We start from the raw sequence: 24,487 nt of genomic DNA, 5'->3' as shown, positions 1-24,487 counted from the left end.
ATCCTGCTTAATACCAAGTGAACCATAAATAACGAGTCCAGAATTTCAGTAAGGGGGAGGGAAACTAGCCTGCATGGCTGCCCACTGTAGCCAGATGTGGCCTCATTTGTTTGATCCTCCCAACCATCCTGGTGGAATAAGCATCGTCTGCGTCTTACCAAGGAGGAAAATAAGGCTTGGAGATGTTGCCCAAATCAGAGCTGGTAAGTGAGGGAACCAGTATTCAACTCAGGCCTGCTGGATCCAGAGCCTGAGCGCTCTCCTCTGTCCAAAAGGACAGCAAACAGACTAACGTTCTGCTGAAGTTTATCAACTATTTATGGAGAGGAAAGGAAGGGAAATGAATATTTACTGAGCACATAACTTATGCACAGCTCTTTCTGGGAGTTGGGGGTTACAAAGGTGAATATGGTGCAGTGCCTGCCCTCAAGGCACTTATAGTCTGGTGGAAATGTACACACGGGGAGGAAGGAGGCCTGGGTAGGGGAAGTGGACCTTCTAGGAAGAACAGTTGCTCACGTTGGTATGTGCAGGTCCTTCTCTAAGTGGTTTTCAGTAGTATTTATTTGGGTCAGGATCCATTTGGCAATTGTTAATTGTCTTCATTTTACCCATGAGGAAACTGAGACATAGAAATTAAGTAACTTGCCCAAGATTACCAAGTTAATAAGCAGCATTGAGATTCAAATGTAGGCTGTCTGACTCCAGGGCTACATTTTCTTTGAACCACTGTAGGAGAATAGGTTAATTGGTCCCTTTATTACCCTATTTGATAAAATTCTTTTATCCACCTCAGTTGTCTTGGAGGAAAGTTCCTAGACAAAAACCAAGCCTACCTACCAACTTCTCTAAGTGTTTAGATGGTGTTTGTTTGTTTGCTTTTAGCGTGCTCAGCTTTTTTTTTCAGCAACAACAATGAAAAACCTAGAATACCAACCCATTACTCCACGGTAGGAAATATAGATGTGGACCAGAACACTTGATGTGGTGTGTCCAAACCATTGTCTCTAAGTCAGCATATTTACATGGGCACCTACCTCACTTATAGCCAGGAGTTTGCTTGGGAAGCTCAGAGCCAGTGAAAGGGGCCTTACTGGGTGGTGTGAGAAGGGTTTCTCAGCCACCACAGTCTGATGCTTCCTTTTCCACTGATGGCTTTGCCAGTAGGAGCAGAATACTAAAAATCAGTTCACCAATCCTTGATCTTATATCTGCAAGTTCTGCTCTCCAAAGACAGTCTCAGCCTTCTCATAGTCACCTCAATTGAAAATGCCCCTGATTTCTCTACCAGAGTAATTTAATCTGGTTGACAAAGCAGTAAGTCATGGGAAGATGTGGGACAAAAAAAAGTGATGGCCTTTAGAAAGCCAGAAAAGCATCAGGAATTGTAATTTTAAACACATTCTAGTGTCACTCATTCAAATGACATTAAAGGAAGAACGAGAGGGTGAAAGATTTTACTACCATTGCTAAAGTGAGAAGTGACCAGGTCAGGAAGAGTGTCACCAGTCCATAAGTAGTATAGGGTCAAAAGAATATAAAAGCATTAAATATATGATGGCTATTTGGATGATATATGTTTCTGAATAAAGAGTCAGGCTAGGGTCTTGTATGTGGACCAGAGTCATTACTAAAAATGTTAACCTGGCTTCAGTCATTTTCAGAAGATGCAATGATGAAATTGCCCATATCCCCCTGAGATTGGAAAATTCTTTTTATGATGGGTCCCGCAAGAAATTACAGCTTTTCTCTAAAGCCAGAGACTCTCAGGCTTTGCCAGCTACAGTGGGGTGACAAGGCGAGTGATTTAAGGTGGGGGAAGAACGCCTCTGCTCCACTAAATCGCATTGCCTCTTGCCCTCTGTAGTTCCGTGTCAGCTCACAGCACAGTCTCAACCTGCCGTAATTCACTCACATTCTCTGACCCTTCCTGATTTTCTGTGCACACGTGGTGCTGTTTTTCTTCTATGCCTTCAGAAACCCAGCCTATGCATATGGTTACGGAAACTGGAAATGCATCTGTTAAGTAAAGAACTGCATGGCTTTTGTGCCCTGACAGTGAACACTGTTTGGTGACAAGTTAAAGCCAAAGGGGAAAGCACTAAAAAAACAAAACCAAACCTGGGCTGAGTTGTGGTGGATGAGGCGCAGGTGAGTGATTTCTCCTTGTGCTTGTTGGTGACTCATTGTCAGTAACTTTCGTCTGGGTTCTTCATTTTCACTATGCCCACCATTTTCATACTGTATTACTATTTTTAAAAATCATTTAAAATAGATTCAAAGCAGACTGTGTCTTGAAATCAGTAATCCAGGCAGCTACAGTTACCTTCAAAGAAGTCATCATTTTTGCTAGTTCTTGGCAAATCACAGGGTTTTTTTTTTTTTTTTTTTCCATTTTGAAGTTATTCTGTTCCCAGTTACCTGACTTTATGCATTCTGGTTTGTTGATATGATTACAAGTGATTTAAATGAGCAGATATTTTCCTAGATGCAGAACCAATTAAGTTTAGTCGACTATTTTAAAAGGTTGGAAACTTCCTTTTATCTTCAACTTTTAAGATGCTTCTGTAAGCTGAAAAAAAAATCCCCCCAAATAATAAGGGAAACAATGTAAAAACATTTCCCAAACTGTTCTTTCCACAAAGAATTCCATTTATAAATGGAATACCCCTTTCTTTGTCTTTGCCTTTGAGCTTGGGGGATAGCTGTTTGTATTTGTACATTTTCTGAATTTCTACAGTTTACACTTGTTTATGGTACATTGGGGAGTTCAGAGTAACCATTTGCAAATGTTTGAAGATATTCAAAAGAAAATACCCCCCCCTCCTTGATTTTCCAGGGAAATGACATCTTCTCTTTAAGTAAAATAATCAATGGAAAAAATGTGTACCATGAGTAACCCTTTCACCCTCACTTTTTCCATTCCCAAGGAGCGGCAAGACCAAGAACTTCCCACCTTTGTGACTCCCAAATTTCTTATGTGTTTTTAAAACCAGAAAGAAAATCCAAGAGTCTTGTCCCCGGCCCCCATTCTGAGATGCTTCCCTAGCCTCAGCAGCAAGAGTTCCTTCCACTTTTTGTTTTCTCTGGGAGAGCTGAAGAAGGGGGGCTGTAGTTTTGACTTTTTGGAGTTTAGAGTTTAATTATTAGTCTGGCCACGGAGCCACAATCCCAGAAAGGACTATTTCAAGAAGGGGGCAGGGGACTCGCCTCATTAGGAAAGCCGCAAGGGTGGAGGTGGCAGGTAATTTTTGCCAGTTTGGTTTCTCCAGCTGAGAAGTTTGAGAGGATTGGCTGCCTGCAAAGTCAAGTCCATGCAGTTGAAATGTGATTGTGGGTGCCGACTACGAAAGCAAGGAAAAGAGGAAAAACTGTGACTGAGAGGAGGACATCAGTACAAGTAGGGTGTGCTCAGATCCTCTGCCAGACTTGAGATTTTTAATGTTCTAATACTTGGTTACTGGAAACGTTCATTGGTGACGTAATCCCTGATGTTCAAGTTCTGCCCGTCTGTCAGGATGCAGATGGCTGCCCAGCTCTAGGTATAGGTTATTCAAAGAGCCAGCAGTGAGGAATGGCCAGGTCTGCGTCATGCGCACGTGTGAGTGGTGAGGACCTGAGAGAGTGCTTGCTGTGATCATTTGAGACTCATAGAGGAGAATTTTCTGGATGAACAGTGTCCAGGTTGGCCTTAGACACATCTCGTTCAGTGTTGCCAGGTCTCTTTTAACCTTTAGGAAAAGGGGGTTGAAGGAGGGTTTTAATGTGCAGGCACCTGGCTTTAGATATTATTTCAATCAGATTATGATGGGATAGGAAATGACATATGTGACCGGGTGTTTAGTTATTTCAGATGTAGCCATAGCCTTCCATCTTCAGCAGGGCTGGGGCTAGGGTGAGGGAAGAGAAGTGCTTAGTGCGTGAGCTTTAGCGACGATCCTCAGGGTCAGGCAGTGCAGCGCGAGTCCTGGCCCTGATCTGCAGACCTCCCGATCTGTGTGTCAGCTCCCCGGAGCTGGTCTCCATAGACTTGTCCATGCATAGCCTTCGGCTGTTCCCTCTGGAATTTTGTGGAAAGTTTTATGTACTTGTGCGCAGAGGTGTTTTCTTGGGAGGAGCAGTCCATAGATTTTGGCTACAGGAAAAGTATGCCTTACATCTCTGAAAGATTATTTTATATTATCACCAAGCAATACCTGAGCAGAAGGACCCTTGCCTCAATAAGATTGCCTTAGTGACAAAATGCAAAGGGTGATAGACTTTTCTTCCAGTTACTATAACTTGTGAGTGCCTATGGGAAAGAAGAAAGGGGAAGCAAGGAAAGAAACAAGCTAGACACTTCCCCAGCACTTGGACTTTCAAAGTTTGTGCTGTATAGGCAGTTGCTGTCCTTCAGTGGAAAACCTTCTACCCTGCTGTTGAGGCCAAGGGAGGAGAATGGCTTGAGTCGGAGAAGTGGACAGATCAGTAAACACCAGGGCATTGGCATGGCCGTGTCTTGGAGCGCTACCAAGCCCCCTAGCTCCCTAGCGTGCTTCTTCACCTGGAGAGGGTGTGCTTGGAAAGGTGAAAGCATTCAACCAGCTACTAACAAGGCATTGCCCAGAAGGGCACTAGAAATAAGCTCCCTGTCTGGTTTCCAATGAATCACTCCCTTGCTGGCTCGAGCGACCTCCTGGGCATCCTGGTTCAATCATTTACACCTACCTTCATGCAGACAAGCATCACAGAGGGGCAGAGGTGTTTGAGGACCAAAATGCACTGCAGCCTGGAACACTTACCTCATGTAGTAGAACACCATCCACCACCAACACGCTGCCTTTTCCAGACTCTCTTGTTGAAGAGATTGTGTCAAAGGGACGGAGGGTGGCCATTCTGTTTTCCTTCACCCTATCCCACCCAGAATTATTTTGTATCCTTCAGTTGCTGGTTTAAATATACATGGATGCATGTTAAGGCAATGCATTCTGCATGTGTAAACTTTTTTTTTTTTTTTACAAATGCCTCAAAAACATAAAAGGAATTCATTTCAGAGAAACAAAGAAATTAGTTTAAAAGATAAACAACTTAGCACTGGCATCATCTAACAGGGTCCCATTCTCAAGGAAAAGGAGTAAATGCCATCTCAGATGCCAGCTTGCAATACTAACCACGGAGAGCTCTTCTCTAGATTTACGGATTTCCACAGCATTCTGCTTGAGAAAAGAGTAGGGTGGGGTCAGGTTTGAGAATGTGCAGCCATCAGCAAGGAGGGGAAATGCACACACACAAATTATTTCAAGGGGGTCATTTAAAAGATTCTAGTGAAAATGACCAGAGCAAAAGCAAAGAACAATGAGAACAAAACTTTTAAAGCATCTTTTGTGCTTTAGAAAGCTCCTGAGTGGGGCTTCCCTGGTGGCGCAGTGGTTGAGAGTCCGCCTGCCGATGCAGGGGACGCGGGTTCGTGCCCTGGTCCGGGAGGATCCCACATGCCGCGGAGCGGCTGGGCCCGTGAGCCATGGCCGCTGAGCCTGTGCGTCCGGAGCCTGAGCCCCGCAACGGGAGAGGCCACAACAGTGAGAGGCGCGCGTACCGCCAAAAAAAAAAAAAAAAAGCTCCTGAGTGTACTAAACATTCTTAAATTGGACACCATTCAAGTAGCTCCTGATATCCCTTAACTCTGAGCTCCTAGGACTGAGCTGTGGCCATAAGCAACAACATGCTTGTGCAATTTTACCAAACACACAAGTCTGAATAGAGAGAAGGGAACACGAGAGCAGAACTGCCTTTCCACGTGAGCGTGGGGTCAGGACTGGGTCCATCAAAGCTGTCCGGCACTCCCCGGCCTCATTCCATCCAGACAGTTGGCTGCAACGCTGGCTGTCTCATCAGTTCCCCCTTTGAACCTCTGCTTTGTTGTCTTTCTTCGATAGCAAGCTGTGTTTTGTTTTGGGTAAAAAGGGAAGTAAGAATGCGACAGAAGAACAGAAGGGAGAAACATACATTATGGACCCGTTGGATATGAAACATTGACCTAATGTCCAAAAAATGCAATTAAAAAGCATATCTCTCCCTCATTTGCATGGCTTATTTCCCCAGACATGTTTTTGGTATTGAAAATGAATGGTATTCCCATATAACATGTGTCTCAATTTGTAATGATATCCTCCTTGCAGCTGGCTTCGTTCTCCAACTGTTTCTAAGATGTTACTGTCTTAAATTTGAGCCAACCTACAATAACAAATTATCTAGAAGCAAAGTGGCTAAGTTGCATTTGGTGAGAGAAGGGGAAACCCTATATTTCGTCCTTCAACTCTTGTTTTGGAAATTCAGACCGTAGCATTATCTTTTTCTAAGGAAATCTATACACGCACACTTTAAAAATTGTGCCTATTGGGTGTTGTGAGAGCAAGAATGATCAGGTTTAAGTTTCTTTGCAAAGTTCTGCGTCCCATCAACAAGCCCTTTTGATATTTTAAACCCATATTTAGAGTAATTTCAAGATATTTGGAGCACATGTGGTTAAATGTAAAACTTTGTCATTACGATTTGTTAGATGCTTATACTTTAAATATTTATAAGCCATTTTTAAGTACTTTATCCAAAAGCTTTCTCCCACTAGAATACTATAATTGAGTGGTATCTGAGCATCATCTGAGCATCCAGTAGATACAGGGTGAAGTCACTGCAGCATGCATGCACGTTCTTCCTGCTTTTCTGGTTTTAATTCAAATGTTGTTTTTAGTAGATTCAGCTTATTTTTTAAATGTATAAAAAGTCATAAACAGGATGGGTTGTCTGTGATTTTTTAAAGAATTACCAAGTCCCCCAAAGGTAAAATGTTCAACTTGAATCATGTTGATTCCTACCTCTTTTTCTTATCCTAAGAGTAATTAGTAAAACTTTCCACTAGAGTGTTGGATCTGTGTCCGGAGGAACTTAAAGTGTCATGTTGTTCCTCCAAAATATCTTAGAGGCAGTTTATTGGTGGTTAGATTGAATTCTTCACTATTCACCCTCAGCCATCTTGGAAACTGAGACATAGGATCCCATCTTTATCATAAGTAGCCTGTTTGAGCACTTAATATGAAAAAGAGGAGAGCGAAAAAAACCTTTTTCCAAGTCAGAATCCACTTAAGCTTCAGAGGTTATAAATTTCAAACTGACCACAGGCCTCTGGGGCTCACACTCTTTATGGCTGGCAAAATACAACTTTCTGGCAAGAACGGGGAAAAGAAGGCTTAAAAGGGCTCATAAACTTGCTTGGACATCTAATAGCTCTTACCAAACAGCATTTTCATGAGTTAAGTGTAAATGAGTCAGAAACATATAGATTGAATTTCTTTTAAAATACACATGGGTTTAAAAATTAAGGCCAAAGTGCTTGGCAAAATAAGTTTTGGTTTTAGCCAAACCCCAAATGTTTGAAAAAAAAATAGTTTTACAATTTGCCAAACCAAAAATATATCCAGGTCCCTCCATTCCTCTCATTTAATACGGTGACATCGTAAACATGGGACTGAAGGTCCATTTTCATATCCACCAAGGTCTGAACAACTTGAATCCCAAATACTAGTTGAAAAACTATGAAAAATTTTTTGTGGAAAAACCTTATGACCTTGCAAATGAAGCCGAGTGGTCACTCGTTCAGGGTTCTGATTTTGATAGCACTTCCCACTGTCTGATCCTCCGATCAACTTGTTCTGTGTCTCAGCTGTGTGTGTGTGTGTGTGAGATGCCCAGGGATAGTAACTTTTAAAAAAAAACCTTATATTTAGAATGGTTAATTTATACTTACTTAATATATTACGACCCATGAAAGTTAATAAACTCTTAATCATATCCGAACAGAGGGAGGCAGTCCCCTTTCACTCATTTATGGTTCAAAGACAGTCTTCATTTATTTCCCTAGAGGGGAAAACATATCCATTTTCAACTAACTGTATTGAATACTGACTCCATGCAGGGACACTGTTATTAAGAGATGGAAGGAAGAAAGAAAGGAAGGAAGGAGGGAGGGAGGGAGGGAGTGAGGGAAAAGAAAAAAAAAAGTGGGAGAGGCAGTGGCAGGAGTCTTATTAGACTTGTTTTGAGGAGCTAATAACCTGAGTGAGGCAAGAAATAACCAAGGCCACTATTACAAGCATTATGCAGGACCTGCAAACAGATATGACACTGTAGACAGGGGGCTTTGGTGAGGGCTTTGGTGTGAACGGGGGCAGTTCACACATTGTTGTAACTGATTACCTAGCTCGGGGCTGGCAGGATGGGCACATGAGTATTTATTGAGTGAATGAACGAGAAGAGTGTCAGGAGAGGTCTAGTTAATGGAGTTACCAGGTTAGGGTTCCATACAGCAGGTGAGTTTGGAGTTAGGTTCTAAAACTGGGGAGGGCCTTGAACTTGCAGTCAGGAGTGGAGGAATAAAAGGGGCAGTAGGATGGCAAGAGCCGCAGGTGCGGAGAAGAGGAAGTCGCGTGAGGGGTGACCTTGCCCTTCGCTCGGCTGGAGTGAAGGGCTTGGCTGCAGACGGAGGGGGGTGGAGGCTGGAGGAGAGCAGGTGGGCAGTGGAGCCAGAGGTTGTGGCACTTGTACTCTGTACGTTAGGCAGTGTCACCACGACCTCGAGCAGAGGAGTGACAGGAGGAAATCTGTGTTTGAGGAAAATTACTTCAGCAGCTGTTTGTGCACTGAAAAGGAAGCAAGAGAAAGACTAGCATCGCTGAGCTGATCATTGAATTCTGATGACAGGCTCGTTACCAGCAGTGGATTCTAAACACTGCGGGATGTTATCGCTGCAGTGTGAGCCGCAAGAGCTGCCACATCTATGTTTTACGCATGTAAAGCCATTGTGGCAATGCAAGGGGAGGATGAGCTCTTTTCTTTGTGCCCAGAGCAGACCTAAGAGGTTTCATAGCACACAGTGGAAGGAAACCTCACAACATTCCAAAGTTCGGTCAAGGGGGATGCTGGCCGGGCCCCAGGTTGCCGTGGAAATAGGGGCTCCACCCTTCTGACTGCCCAGCTGCTCTGAGCCTTAGGCCAGTGGGGCAGGGCGTGGCGCAGGCCGTCGGTCGCCCAATGGGTGCACAAGGCAGGCAGCGGCTCTCCTAGCAGAGGACTTCCCTGAGGATGGACGTGGAGCCTGGACGGTGGCCCTAGTGATGCCCAAAGCTCGGTCCCTGGAATGAAGAGCAGCCACAAGGCTTGCGTGGCTTTGCTCAACCTCAGACACCTTCAGAGATCTTCACAGAAGCTGAATCAGATCCTCCCACGGCTGGCAGGCACGTTTAAAGGGGTGTGGCAACTTTTGGAAATGTCCTTTATCTTTTTTAACTTCCCAGGTCGTACATCTTCTGAAGCTTCCACATGTGGTGACAGTGGGCTCCTGGTAGTGAAGAAAGGCAGCGGTGTGGCTTAGTAGATACAGACTTCTGCTTTGGGGTTGGGCCAGCCTGGGTTCAAATCCCAGCAGAGCCAATTAGTAAGCGAAGGAGGAAGCGACTTTACCTCCCCAAGCCTCAGTCTCAAGGTCATAACACTGCTGGGAGGAGCAGATAAGAAAACATAGGTAAAGGTGCCCAGGAAATGGAGTTACTGTCCTATTAGGCTACAGTGCCTGGGAGAGGAGTCCAGGGCTGGAGTGAGGTCTGCTTGGATCTGAAAATCAGTTGTGAGTTTGGACCAGTTTTATAACCTCTTTATGCCTACCTTTTCTCATTTAATAATTGTAACGGCTAATGTTTATCAAGCACTTTCTATATGTAAGCAGTGTTCCAGATGTTACACGCCCACAACAACCCTCTGGGGTGCCATTATTAAACCCATTTTATAGATGAAGAAACTGAGGCACAGAGTGGTTGAATATCCTACCCAGAGTCACTGGCCAGTAAATGGCAGTGCTGGGATCTGACTGGCAGCCTGGCTCCAGAATCTTCCTGCAAAACCACCGAGCATGTCTTATATACAAAAAAATGAAGATAATAACCCATACTTCATAGCGTTATCAGGCTCCAGTGTAAATAACAGAAGTAAAATGCCCACCTGGCATATATATACTAGGTGCTCATTATAAGAATTGTAATCATAGCCCCTGCAGCCCAGAACGTCTTCCCTCAACGTGTAACGGGAGGTAATGAAACATTTCGATGCTGTCAACCTCGGAGGTTAGGGAAATGATTCCAGAAATTCTCCTAAGATGTCTGGTTCCACTTTTATAAGTAGGGACTGGGACAAACAGAGTAAACGCTCAAGGTCACAGAGTGGCGCAGCCAGGATTAGAACCTGAGTCCTCATCTGCCTTTCCCCTCAGTGGGACACGGGATACGACCAGAGCTGCTTGAGTTACACGCCCTGTGCCAAGGACCAGAGTCATACTTTTGCTACCCACGGCATCACTGCCTCACACCGGGCAGCTGATTTCAGAGAGGAAATAGGTTGTACCTGAACATCTGGGGTGGAAGTGTTGCAGAAAAGCAATTATTAAGCATACTCTCCATCTCCTTGGCTGTTAGAGGGGGGTAGCAGGGAATCAGTATGCTTGCTCTTATTTTTTACATGAAGTTTCCGTGAAATGAAGCCCTTCTCTCTCTCTCTTTCTCCCTCTCTCTTTCTGCTAAAAGGCTGGTTGTAAAGAGTAAATAAAATGTCAGACCTCTTTTCCAGACCTAGCCTAAAATCTTAAGGTCTGTTGATCCATAGACAATAGCTACTTGCCATGTAAAGCTGCTCTTTTCTCTAGGTTCTTTTTTTTCTTTTCTTTTCTTTCTTTCCTTTTTTTTTTTTTTTAACTTAGACTGCCTGTGTTCAGATTATATAAATAAATAACAGACTCAATCTTAGTACAATAAACATCTACTTTTGTGTCCAAGGAAGAATTTTTGGAAGGCACACGAACCGGCATCAGCTAGTTTGTGTATTGGATAGGACTTGAATGAAAATGCAATTATTATTTCTTAGCAAATAGTTTCTCGGAGTTTTGTCTCTAAGGCCCCTGCCAACTTTGACATTGTGACCCCTGCTTGGCAGGGTGAGGAAGGGGAGAGGTGAAACCTGGGCTAGGGGATAGCACTCCGAGGAGAGCATGGACTTTGAGGTCGTAGGAGCTGGACTTCAATCCAGCTTGGCCCCTTTCTAGCTGGTGACCTTGAGCAAATAAGTTCCTTAACCTTCATGGGAAAGTTTCCTCATCTGTAAAATGGAGACAGTAATAAATACTTCATAGCATTGTTGTGTCAATGAAATAAGTATATAAAATATATTTGTTTTTAAGTGAAATAAATATATAAAAGTGCCTAGCGCAGTATTTGACATTAAGTGCTCAGTAAATGTAACTTTCTTTGAAAACACTGCAGCTTTCCCAAACCATAATAGGAAGTCCTTGGTCTTGAAATCCAGGCGGCATAGGGCTTGAGGCTCTTATTCAAAATTTCTTGTAAAACATTAGCTATATCATGTAATTCTTCATTTTATTTTTCTCTTTCACGAGTGCATGCAGCCACTTGTTCCAGTGCATTTGTAAAAATGTGTGCAGTTAGTCATGAATCCCTGCCTGCTTTTAGAAAAGGACCAGAGACAGGGTAATTTGTTTAGCTTAAACTCCCAGGTTTTAAAAAAAGATTTGAGGTGGCTAAAGAGATCCATTGTCCAGGGTGAAGATAAAGGCTTTTGCAAGTGCACAAGAGGGGGTTCTGTGGCTCAGGGTTCTTTGTCCCCCAAGATCTTGTAGAGGTCAGCAAGATAGCACTGGCCGCTCATATGAATAAACAGGTCTCTCTGCCCATTTAACTCCTAGAACGAGCTAAGCAAAGAAAACCGAAATTTAAATTTGTGAAAAAAAAATTAAAGATGGAGTTATCTCAGTAGGGGGTCTTGTATGGTTGGGATTTTTATTGATTAAAGAGTAAAATAAGAGATATTGCTAAAGGGGAAAATTATAAAAAAAGAAAAGCAAGGCCTCGCGTTTGGTTTAATTTTCTTTCTTTTAAATAATTTGAGCCTTAGCTTATCAGAGCCAGGCCGTGCGTGGGCAGCTCAGTGGTGCTGGAGCTCACCCTTGGCCCTACTCCCCTCTCCTCACCATGGGTTATTTCCCATAGCAATCATGCCAGAGAAGCGATGTTTTTAAATTACTTTCATCAATTAGCAAGCTATAAGAAAAGAGATACCATCCACTTCGTAAATGAAAACGGTTTCCAACTTGGTAAAAGCCGTTTCAGAACTCTTCATGAAGCGATGGTCGGTGGAGGAGAGAGGGAGCCATTTTTTGGCAAAACCTCACCAAGCCGTAGCCCTTTCCGGGATGGGCTTGATGCAGAGACCACTGTCTGGCATCACACCCAGCCTTATCAGCTGGTGCAGGCGGCTCTGTTCATTGACCACGGGGTTCTACCCTTGTGAGCGTCCCAGAATAGCTGTGGCTACCTGAGAGCAATCCAGTCCTCAGGGACTCATTATTGTGCCAGATAAACAGCGTGGCCGAAGCCAGCACGTAATAGCTGTATTTAACCGTGATAAGTGAGGGACCGATGTGCCCGAGTGGCACCACGGGCAGGGCTGGGGTAACTGGACAAAGGCAAGCCGGCCTGGCAGCGGGCATCTCTTGTACATCATAGGGTTGATGCCACAGGATTTTGGACTCTGGGGAATAAATATGATGGACCTGGAGAGCTTGCCTTCTAGACAGGTAAGACAGGACAGACCTACTGGATTTTGATTATGCTAATGACAGAGGTATTTGAGGAAGCAAAGAAGAATAAAAGTTCAGAAAACAGATTAGATTAATGAAGGCAGGCTGCCTGGTGGAGGTGGAATCTTGTGCCATGGAGGGACTATGATGGGATGTAGAATAAGACAGACATTTTCTTTGGACACACATTTACTTTTGGGAGTGGTTGCCTGGAAATTATAAAATTTCCTTTTAAATGCAACCCGCATACATCTTAGGCTGTAAAGGTCAGAGAAGAAAAGGTGAGGATGATGGTATGTTGACAGTATCAACACTGAAAGAAGTTATTAGTACTCAGGCCTATTTTTGTTCTCTGTGACACTCTGACAATGCTTATGCGATAAGGGAGAAGTAACTCAGTCACATTCTTAGCAATGCTTTCCTGATGGAAAGGGAAATTGCCGGTGGTCAGAGGCTTGTTCAGGGCGCTTGGCGTGCAGCTGAGTCCATGAGGGAGAGACTTTATTCTTCTGGCCAGAAGGGGCAGCTGGGCCTGGAGTTCTGCAGACGCCGACCGTACATGCCTGCTGGAGACCACGCACTGTGGAGCTGGTCTTCATACACGGTGCAACGTGGTCCACGGGATGGGGTGTGCGTGTGTGTGTGTGTGCGTGTGTGTGCGTGTGTGTGCGCGTGTGCGTGTGTGTGCGCGTGTGCGTGCGTGTGTGCGTGTGCGTGCGTGTGTGTGTGTGTGTGTGCGTGTGCGCGTGTGCGTGTGCGTGTGCGTGTGCGTGTGTGCGTGTGTGTGTGTGCGTGTGTGTGTGTGTGTGAGAGATGTTCTGCACGGCAGGGCCCTGGGTTGTCCTGCCTTCAGACAAACCCCAATTCAGAGGAAAACCCAAATGTGAGGCACAAGTAGAACCACTTCCCCAGAACCCCCTGCATTAAGGGACACTCCAGAAATCTCTGCCAGAGGTGAGAGTGTGTGTATGTGATTAATAGAAACAAGGAGACCCTTTCTGAAACTTGGGACTTCAGGATAGAGAAACGAATAGTCTTTCTTATACACGGATAACTGTGTACCACCGTACCTGATGATGGCTTTGGTCCAAAGATCCTACAGTCCCAGAATGTGAGAGATGGAAGATGTAATAGAAAATCTCACCCATGCCTTCATTTCACAGAGGAAGAATCCAGCCTTGGGGAGGTTAAGAAATAGGTCCAAGGTCACGCGGCTACATAGGGTTCATGCTGTAACCTGTGTCTCTGTCTCACATATTGTAGAAATTTCCCCTTTACTCAGATCAAGAAATTTAGACAGAGAGGACCGACTGTTCTCTAAGACACCTCTGCTTAGCAGGGGCTGAGTCGGAACGGACTTGGGCTCTGGAACTTCCTGCCATGATCACTTTCTAAAACTCCAAGGTCACTTCCTCCCCACTTTTGAGTTTCACACCTTGCAAACAAATAACTCTCAAGAAAGTGATGCCCAAGCTTGCTTCTTCATTTTCATTGATTCCTGTGTCGCCAACATGGGGGCTGCCCTGAACCAGCCAGAGTCAGGAGGACAGGGGAGGGGGCCTTCAGTTTACCCCCTCCTCAAATGTTATCTGCCGAGAGGGACTTGCACTGCCACCATCCGGCCTGGGTGGGTGTCCCAGACACGGCAAGTGCGCGGTGAGAGGGAAGCAAGCAGCGCAAATCCTCCCTTTGCCACTCTCTTGAAATAAGCTTGGCGTGAGGAGGCTTTCCAAGCAGCAGGGGTGGGGCTGCAAACAATAGAGCGCGGTGCAGCTGCACCCGGTAGAACTTTGGGGGAAAACACATATTATTTACCAGACAATAATAGACACCAGAGAATAATAATGATTATTAGAGTGTTTGGGATGGCAAACGCTGTAGTTAAGGTTCCAGAATGGCTCTCATTATAATCCCGTTTTCCTAGTCCCTTATGAAAGCCTTGAGATTTTCTCTAAGTAGGCTGATGCTGTCCATGTGGCCTTTGTCCAAAGGCGATTTCAATGTAAGGAAACTTATTTGAGAAATAGTCCTCTTTGGGGGGTTCACGATTACATTAAAGAAACAATTTACACCCTTGAAAAAGCAGTTGCAGTGTTCTTGAGTGAGTAATTCAAAATGGTGGTGTTTCTCAGTCACTGGAAGAAACCATTAAACACCGTTTTTTTTTCCTTTTCCTTTTTTAAAGAAGGATTCAGAGCTCCTCTCTGACTACAAGATTTGGTCACTCTTAGTCCCAAGCCCAGAGGTAGGGATGGTTTCTCTCCCTCCAAAGCAAGTTCCAGGCTGTGCTTCCTAAACAAAAATAAATCCTGCCCAGAAGCAGCTACAGTACGTCTTAGGATCCATTTGGGTCCATTTCCAAGGCCTCTTCCCAATCCTTTGTGACTTCTTATTTGTTGGTGGCTCTTGGTGTTTTTGTTTCCGTACCTCTTCTCACCATTATGTCTTAGAAAGAAAGAAGGAAAGGAAGGGAGGGAGGGAGGAAGGAATGAAGGAAGGAAGGAAGGAAGGTAAAAAGAAAGAGGAAGGAAGGAGAGAAAGAGAGAAAGAAAGAAGAGGAAGAAAAGAAAGAAATTAAAGTGAGCTCTTTATTCTGAGAGAAATACCCACATTTCCAAATCTGACCATGCCAAATGAAAAGGTTTCCATGACCTTGTAATTCCACTCCCATTGCATATTTGTGGTGTTTTGCGTTTTCACTTTGGTTATTTAATATACATATTAAATGCACACAGATCTGGTGATTTAATGTGATTTGGGGAACTCAGGCATTTCCTGTCATGCACATTCAGATTTTCAAACCTTGTTTTTGGCCGATCATTATTATGGTAACCATTACACCAGTATTTGGATAGCAGGGTTCAAAGCACAAGCTTGGACCTAGTCCTCCCAATGGGCATTTTGACCTCCTCACGCTTGTGCTAAATTCACACTACAGACACTCTGAACACTCCAGTTCTCTTTGTGGCCTCCGTTTCTTCGTCTATAAAATGTGGGAAACTGTGTATATTATCTCTGGGGTCCCTTCAAGTTCTACATTCTATCACCTGAAATTATTTGTTCACTGGTCTAGGAATAATCTCAACAGTTGTAAAGATGTTTACAAGTCCTCTCCCACCGCCTCACGTCAGCCAAATTTTCCCATTCACATATCTGACATCCCCATTTATTGGCAGGAAAAAAAAAAAAAAGCACCGTTTTGGGACATGGGGGACAAGAGCTGTTTGATTCTCATTCATTTGATGTGTGTCGAGCTGAATACATTTGTCCCCGGGTGCAGGGATTTGAGCAAAACAGACACAGCCCCAGACCTCAGGGACTTCACAGTGTAGTTGGACAACTTCTGAATGGCTGCTTCCTGGGGGTGATGGAGTGTCCTTAGGAAGTTTCAAGCCAAGGGACTGGTAGCAAATGAAATAAGCCAGTAAGGATAAGAGAGGCAGAGCCCAACAGTCCTATTCAGACCTTCTGCCCTGGGATCCCAGTCCTATGCTTGGTCTGGATGTGAAGCGATGTGAGTGGCTCACCTTTGTCAGGTAAGACCCACAGAGAGGGGCACTTCTTCCAGCTCAGCCGCCCCTGTAGGAAACCTCTGAAGAGTGGTCTCTGTGCCCCAGGAATTTTTCACGTGCTAAAAAGTCCATCTCATGGCCTTCCTCCTTTGCAGCAGACACTAGGGCTGTTACACGGGGTACAGGCTTGAGGTCTGCAACACCAGGGTCCCCCGATGACCTTGCCTGGCTTTGGGATGCCCTTGGGCAACTCCAAAGACCTCCTGCCAGTTAAGCGTGCAGTAACGTGGAGAGTGAATGTTGCTGGGTTGCAAAGGATGCTGCTGCAGTCTTTGGGTGAGGGCGTGGTGCTCCATGCTCATTATGGTATTCCAAAAAGCGACTCGAGTTTCATTTCCTCACACAAAGCTGGCAGGGCTGATCCTGCGCAGAACCGTGAATGGAAGTCGTGTGGAAATCAGGCTGCGCCACCCCAGTGCTGGGGCCTTGTTGTAAGTCTGACCTGACAGCTGGAGAGTGTGCTGCTCTGACTCATGCCCGGGTTCTCCCCAGCCTGGGGGATGGGGGGTAGTTTGGTCTAGTGGATTCTAACAAACCCCTTTTCCTCATTTTCTAGGAACGCTCACTCACAGGGTACCTTGCATGGAGAGAGGGCACAGAGCAAACCATGTCTCGCCATCCAGTGACACCAGCTGGTCAGCTCACCACCCCCTCTGGCTAAAACTCAAGCAAATAAAGCCGCTTCCTGTCATTAAGCATCTCAGAGGAAGCAGCCCTCCCTCGGTGGCCTCTAGCCCAGAGAAGCCAGCACGTCTTGGACCCACCAAGCGGGCCCAGCCTTCCTGCTGCCACCATCTCTGCTTCTCCCCAGAGGAACTTAGGGATTTTGCCCCTGGTTTAAAAGAAAAAACAAAAACAAAACGACAAAACACCAACAAGCCACAAGGACCAATGTAGGTATTCTCCCTGCCTCATCTTCAAGGCTCATAGGGTGAGGCTGGGAGATGATACAGATTTGAAGACAAAAATCGTTTTTTAATCTTTTTAAAAACTGCTGTGGTTTTGCTGCTACACGAAGAATTGTGATTTGCATTGTACGGTTTTGGACCTATACTGTTCACGTTTTGACGGCGGAGAGGGATCATACTGGAGTCCCAATGCTTCAGATTCATCTCTGTCCTGCCTAGGATGCACTTTTAAATGAAGAGTTAAAATATTTTATTGGCTAATATACTTTTCTTGTTATTTTTACAAAGGCCACCTTTATCCTTTTTAATGCCATATTTTCAGTGTTACACTTTTATGGCTTTTAATTTTCGATCTGACAGATGTAAGAAGCGGCATGAATAGTTTATACTGTGGTTTTTCAGAGACTGAATGCCAAGAGAACTCGGTAAATGTTTATTCTTCTCAGCTTTCTCCTTAAATTCCCTTAAATAGCGCCCCATTTGGGAACAGAGCAAGAGTGTTGAACTGAAGACCAAAATGCCCTCAAGGTGTAAAATAATCCGAGGGGGAATATTTGCTGGGCGTCACGAAAGACTTGGATGAAATTTCAACCCTGATGGCTTTCGGTGATCCAGGAAGTCAGTGAAGCAATCTCTCTATACGCAGAGCCCTTTCATGATAATTAGAATGGTATGGACAAACCAATGAAAACAGGAGGGAAAGTGAGAAAGCTCACCCATGATTCTGTTTCACTGTTTGCTTTCTCCTGTCATGGTTAAGAGAAATGTGCAATTCTATCCTCAATCAGTGGGTGGAGGATAACAGGGTAGATTTTCTTGTGTGCACTTGTACAGTTGTAGCTGCGAGTCCAGAAGTCCTCTAGAGCATGTGTACTGGCACTGAGTTGGTGAGACAGTCGTGGAGTATCCCATTCTGATGAGTACAGAAAAAAAAAAAAAAAAAAGAAAAAAGAAGAAAAAAAAAAAAAAAGAAGAAAACTAAAAAAAAAAAAAAAAAAATCAAATCACCTTGTGATTCAGTGTATCTGTTTACTAACTCCAATAAAGCAATTGTTCCCTCTGGAGGGGTCCAGGTGCCCCCGCCCACAGGCCGCTGAGCCAGCAGCAGCGGGGCGGTTGGGTGCGGTGGGCAGGCGAGGCCAAGACAGAGTCACGCTGGCCTTGAAGCACCACAGGGCCGTGGATGCGGTGTACATACTGTATTTCTATATCCTCCTTTGTACAGAGTCACTTAACAAGTCAAGCTACTGTTTTACAGGTGCTCCTTATTTATTAGAGCTGTGAGAGCTTGGGGACACACCTGGCGAGCTCGCTCGCTTTTTAAAAATGAAATTGGGGAGCAAGGGAAGGGGGCGGGAGGGAGGGGAAGCTCGCAAGTCTGGGGAGAGATTTATAAAAGTGAACAAAAGGAAAACTTCCAGCAGCCGATTAAACCAACCAACCGACCCTAACACCAAACTTGTCCACGCAGGATGCAGAAGCCCCACCTCTGGGTGCCCCTTTCCCTGCGGGGCCCCCAGCATTTTCCTCTCTCCCTGACCAGTGTCCGATTCATCAAACAAAAATAAATCTCTAAGAAAGAAAAATGCACTTACATGTGCTTATTTTGCTTTTCTCATTATTATGGCTATTGTTGTTATTTTCCTTGTTACAGAAGGTGTTCATTTCTTTCCCCCAGGGAAATTTTTTTTTAAATAAAGCTAGTAAGTTTTAAAAGATGTTGAAATATCAGGGTGATGCTGGCCCTTCCCAACCTGCATCTCTGCAAACAAGAGCCCACCTGGCCTGTTCAAGGGTCTGCTTCCCCACCGTGTCCATTGTTGACAACACACAGTGCGTGTGGAGTGGGCTTTGGGGCCTGTAGACTGGGGTGTCCCTTCCCAAGTGCTCTCCAAGTCCTGATGTTTTTCAGCTCCAAGGGCTCTGGTCGAAGGCTCAGGAAGCACCACGCAGCAGAAGCAAACCTCCCCAGTGGACTCTGGTCCCGTTAGTACATCATCTCACTGTAGGTCGGCAGTGCTCCTGTGAACGAGAGGGGTCAATCTGGTTTTGCTTTGGTACCTGAATTAACATCAGAAAGTTTCTAAGATGTAAAGTACATTGATACCTAGTTCTAATCAATGAAGATCTAGCCTAATCGTCTTGTTCTACATGTGAAAAAAACTGAAGCCTAGAAAAGTGAATTGACCTGTCCAGAGTCCACACTGAGTTGGTTTAACTTGTCAGAAAACAAATGTTCATTAAAAAGTTAGGCACTGGGACTTCCCTGGTGGCACAGTGGTTAAGAATCTGCCTGCCAATTTAGAGGACACAGGTTCGAGCCCTGGTCTGGGACCATCCCACATGCAACAGAGCAACTAAGCCCGTGTGCCACAACTACTGAGCCCGCGTGCCACAACTACTGAAGCCCGCGTGCCTAGAGCCCGTGCTCTAAAACAAGAGAAGCCACCGCAACGAGAAGCCTGCGCACCACAACGAAGACCCAACGCAGCCAGAAAAAACCTAAATAAATAAATTTATATATATTAAAAAAACAGGCACCATCAGCAATCTTCTCTATATAACCATTCTAGGAGTGGATTCTGGTGACCCGGTTTCTTTCTCTCGTGGAGCCTGAGTGATCTCGGAGGCTCCTGGTGTGGGGTTATGGTTATGACTCCATGGGAACTCCTCAGCCCCAGCCGAGGCCACGCAGGGGCGGGCACCCAGCTGGGGTTGTCTGGTGCAAAGTCTCTGATAGCGTTATTCAGCTGGACTTGGCCATAGACGCAATCGCCCAGGGTATTGATTTTGCTTTTGTCTGTAGTCCAAGATTGTCCAGCAAACATGTTGACCCTTCAGGAAACAAAAGGTCCCTTTGTTCCAACAAGAAAAGATTCCGTGGCATCTCATCAGACAGCACACCTTTTCCTCTTTCTCTTCCTTCTCTTAATCTCAGTGTTCCCTGAAATACAGAATCCTCTTGGGCTATCAAAACTGTATAGAGAGAAGTAGAAATAATAATGTCAATAATTACGAGCACGTGCTGAGGACGTGTACATTAGCCTCACTTACTCACGGAAGGTCCTAATATCTCCCCTTTATTGCATGTGAAGAACGGAAAGCCAGTGAGTTTAGTAATAGCCCGAGATCACGCAGCCAGTGAGTTGCAGAATAGGATTCAAACCCAGGGGGGTTGGTGCCAGAGCCCAGGCTGCACGTCCAATCTGCAGAAAAACTGTTGACATTTTCATGAATTGTCATTTTGTGGCAGTAATTCAGTTCTGCAAGTTTCTGGCAGTGATTCAGCTTTGTTCTAAAGTGGCCCTCATTTTAAACTAAGCCAGAGAGTTGAGTGTTCATGGTTACTGCCCTCCACGTCTTACTGGGTGTGTGGATGTGCTGAGGCCACTCTACTTTCTGAGAAATTAGGCAATGAATTCCCTGTTGGTTATCAAAGCCCCACTGAACACAAGGCCCCACGTGTGATGCTGAGGGGAGACCGGAAACGAACACAGCTCGCAGCCCCCACCCCGGTGGCTTGCATGTAACTGGAAGATGGGGCTGTGGAAAAGAAGGACCACTTCTTGGTCTCAACAGGATCTCTCTGTAGGTTTCCAGAGTTTATATGAATGCACATATGGAGCCTGGATGCACAGCTTTGCAAAGCCACCCTCTTTTTGCAGGTGTTCCCTTGACACTGGAAGGGCAACTCGAGCTGCAAGCAGGCCTATAGGTGCCGGCCGGTTCTGCCCACAAGGCACAGCCAAATGTCAGGGCTGGGGCCCGGGGACGAAGACACTCGAGACTCACACCTACGCCCTCCCCTCCTTGTCTCCCACAGCTCTTGGTTAAATGGACCGAGACCACTTCTCACAGGGTCCTTCCCACATCATCCGGGCCCCTCGAAGGCGGGCACTGTGGTCTTCCTAATTTTGCATCTTTGAAGAGCTGTTCTCCACTCTTGGAACAGAAAATGCTGGCTGAGTTGAGGTACTTTTCTCCTACCAGCCTGATGGGAGAAGAGGACAGGGAACCCCAGAAGCCAGAGCTGTCGTGTGGCAGACACAGGAAGGCTGTGTTCAGAGTTTCATTTTGTTTCTGGTGCTCAAGGGAGGAGGTGCCAGCAGCAGCCCCTGGTTCAGCATATCTTCAGACTGCTTTTGAAAACAAGGAGTAATACAAAGGGAGAAGACGCAGCACTGCCCTGGGGCTTCTGTGCTGTGCGGTGACTCCAGGCCACAGAGGGTTACACCTTTTACCCTGAGGAGCCTTGGAGATTAGATCATTCCTTGACCCCCAGACACACATAGAGATGGAAAGTTAGTCTTCAGCACCCAGAAAGGACCTCTTATTCTATCTTCTCAACCATGGATGGAATGAACAGTTGCCACCAGTGTATGGAGCTCTTCTCATGAGAGGAGGGGCCTCAGCTGGTTCACAATGAATTAGCTGCTTCCTCTGTGCACAGCCCCAGCTTTGCACACATCTGCTTACTTAATTCTCACAGCAGCCCTGTGAAGGAGGTGCTGGTATTACCACATCCCCACTTCACAGTCAGAAAAAACTGAGGCATGACGATGAAGGGGGCTTCTGTCCACAAATAGAATCAGAAGCCAGCAGTGGGCTCCAGTGGCCACCCTCCCCGTTGGTCATGCTAAGCATGACCTCACCAGGGCCCAGGACGCCTGGCGGTTCAGGGAGGGTTCGGGTCATTTACTTGGTGCCTAAACCATGAGTTGGAGACACCTTTGACCTTTATATTGTGTTTGGAAAGGAAAAAATAATCTACTTCTCTTGAAGCCTGGTTTTGCACATCACCGGAAAAGGAACAGTCAATGATTCCGTAGGGAAAGTTTGAGGGAGATGGGAAGGGAGCCTGTGTCAACAGCTCAGAGGAGTGGAGAGAGAGGCAGGCCGGTCCTGTGTTAGATTCCTGGGGCAGGAAGAAAGGAGGCATGTGGGCCAGGGGCTGTTTTCCATTTCCCCTTGTTCTGATTTGGGGAGCTGTAAGCTGGGCTTTCTCCTGTGGCACTTGTTTGGATGGGTGAAGGGGTGTCAAAGAAGAGCAGCAGGGGGGCTGCCAGGGCCACACCAGACTCCGTCCCTCGGCCCAGAGGGCAGGGGGCTACAGCCAAGCCTCACAGTCACTCTGGGGCTGGGCCACTGGATCCAGGGTCAACTAGCTGACCGAATGAATGGACAGAAATGTTGAAAGTCCCCACATGCCAGACACCACACCGGGCAGTCACACAGACAGTCTCAGGCAATTCTTATTAAACCACATGCTATACAGGCCGTGCGATCCTCATTTCTGGATGAGGAAGGTACAGTCCGGGAAGATTAAGCGATCTGCTCAGGTCACTCAGCTAATAAGTCAGAGAGCCAAGATTTGGACCCTCAGTCCCCATATGCGATGCTCTTTGATGGCACCACAGCAGCAGAAATACCAGTGTCAACTCAGGTCACAACTCAGTATGAATTTGAATCGGCCAATGGGACACGTGCCTGATGATGTCATTCCAGCCTGCTTCCAGATCTCTGGGAACAAATCACGTTCTCTTTCCTCACCCATTCCTCACCTGCAGGGCTGGGCCAAACCAGCAGACGTGAACCCCTCCGAGAGGGAATGCTAGTCTTAACGACATTTACCCAAGGCGTACTAAATGCCATTTTATAGATGAGGAAGCCGAGCACACAGAGGCTCAGTAAGGGCAGAGCGTGCTCCCACATCCGGGCATTCGGATACCTAGCCCTTCCCTCACCAGCACGCTCACGTTTCCGCTTCCCTCTTGTGGGTGCATGGATGCCTGAACGCATGAATGGAAGAGCATTTAATCGAGTACCTCGAGGGACGCCCAATCTGACACTTTCACACGTGTCATCTCATCTTCGAGTGTGACTGGAGCATGAGCCCTGGAAGTGAGGTGTGGATGAGCACAGGAATGGTTCCCATCTCCTGAGTTATAGAAAAAGGCAGTTGCCCTTATCTTCCTCACCTAACCTCCCATCAATTCCTGTCCTGAATGAGAACTCTTCTTTGCAAACACTGCCGGCCTCATAACGTAACAAAGAAGAATGCTCCAGGGGATTCGCTCCAAAGCTCTTTAGGGTGCTTATTTCCACTTCCGAGCCTTCCTCTAACAGCCTGGGAGCAAGGACCAGGGCTAATTCATCTTTGCATTCCCTTCGGGCACCTGGCACACAGTGCGCTCAGTGTCTAAGGACTGAGTTGGTAGGCAGGATCAGCTGAGTCCCTCGAATCTGCTCCACACCCTCTGTGTCTTCGAACCCCCCTTCCCCATTTCCTGCTCTGGGTTCCCCTCCAGAGCCTCTGAGCAGCAGTGAGGGGCCACCACCTGCCCAGCTGTGTGGATAAGGCCGGCTCGGGGAGCCTCAGCTGGTCGGGGAGAATAAGGAAAACCCCTCGTCATTTCCCCTCTCCTGCTTCTCATGCAAACACCTCACATTCCATTTAAATGCTCCATCTAAGATAATTTCTGGTATTGGAAATATATATATATGTATATTTTTTTTTTTTTTTTTTTTTTTTTTTGCGGTACGCGGGCCTCTCACTGCTGTGGCCTCTCCCGTTGCGGAGCACAGGCTCCGGATGCACAGGCCCAGCGGCCATGGCTCACGGACCCAGCCGCTCTGCGGCATGTGGGATCTTCCCGAACCGGGGCACGAACCCGCGTCCCCTGCATCGGCAGGCAGACTCAACCACTGCGCCACCAGGGAAGCCCTGGTATTGGAAATATTTGAAAAAAATTTTGTTTAGGAAAGGCTGGTGGTGGAGGGAGTGAGCTCTGGAAGGCGTGCCTTCTGACTTTGATCAAGAAAGGGAAGGTCAATGCAGAAGCATATTTAGCCACAAGCTTTAGACTATGCGGTATTCTTTTCCCCTTCTTTCTAGGTTTACTTAAACTAAAGGGAAAGGTAACAACATAAAAACAATGAAAACAATTATAGACAGAGAAAGAAGAGTTTCATAAAACAACAGCACCCAGGAGGGGCATTTTGGATTGCGTGCTCTCAGCACCCAAGCCCCCAGCCCACACCGAGACCTGCCTTCCGGTCTCGTCCATTTGCCTCAGGTATCCCCTTCACATGCGGTAGCTGGATTAGGGCTCAGGACCAAAGGGCAGGAATGCAATAAGATACTTCTATACATATTGATCCTTTAAAAAAGAGTTTGTTTTCATGAAACTTTAATTCACTTTTTTTTTTTTTTTTTTTAGCTTTTTAGCCTAACTGCTACACATTTTATCCCTGTTCTTTGTGAAATGCTAATCCAGCCCGAGGTTTTCATTTTCCGGGTGTAACTTTTCAGAAATTGTATATCTGCATAGCAACCC

The 24,487-nt window shown here is 45.9% G+C and overlaps 1 protein-coding gene across 1 annotated transcript in view; it reads left to right on the top strand.

The window, feature by feature from the left end:
- SOBP (sine oculis binding protein homolog) overlaps positions 1-18,129 on the top strand; it is a 159,764-nt gene extending 141,635 nt beyond the window's left edge. Inside the window, exon 7 of the mRNA XM_065889004.1 lies at positions 16,799-18,129. The gene's annotated coding sequence lies outside the window, so the exon portion shown is untranslated. The remainder of the gene's footprint in view (positions 1-16,798) is intronic.
- The last annotated feature ends 6,358 nt before the right edge of the window (positions 18,130-24,487 follow it).

The sequence above is a fragment of the Phocoena phocoena genome, chromosome 12 (genome assembly GCF_963924675.1).
Source record: "Phocoena phocoena chromosome 12, mPhoPho1.1, whole genome shotgun sequence".
NCBI lineage: Eukaryota > Metazoa > Chordata > Mammalia > Artiodactyla > Phocoenidae > Phocoena > Phocoena phocoena.
This window is presented reverse-complemented; position numbering and strand designations above follow the sequence as displayed.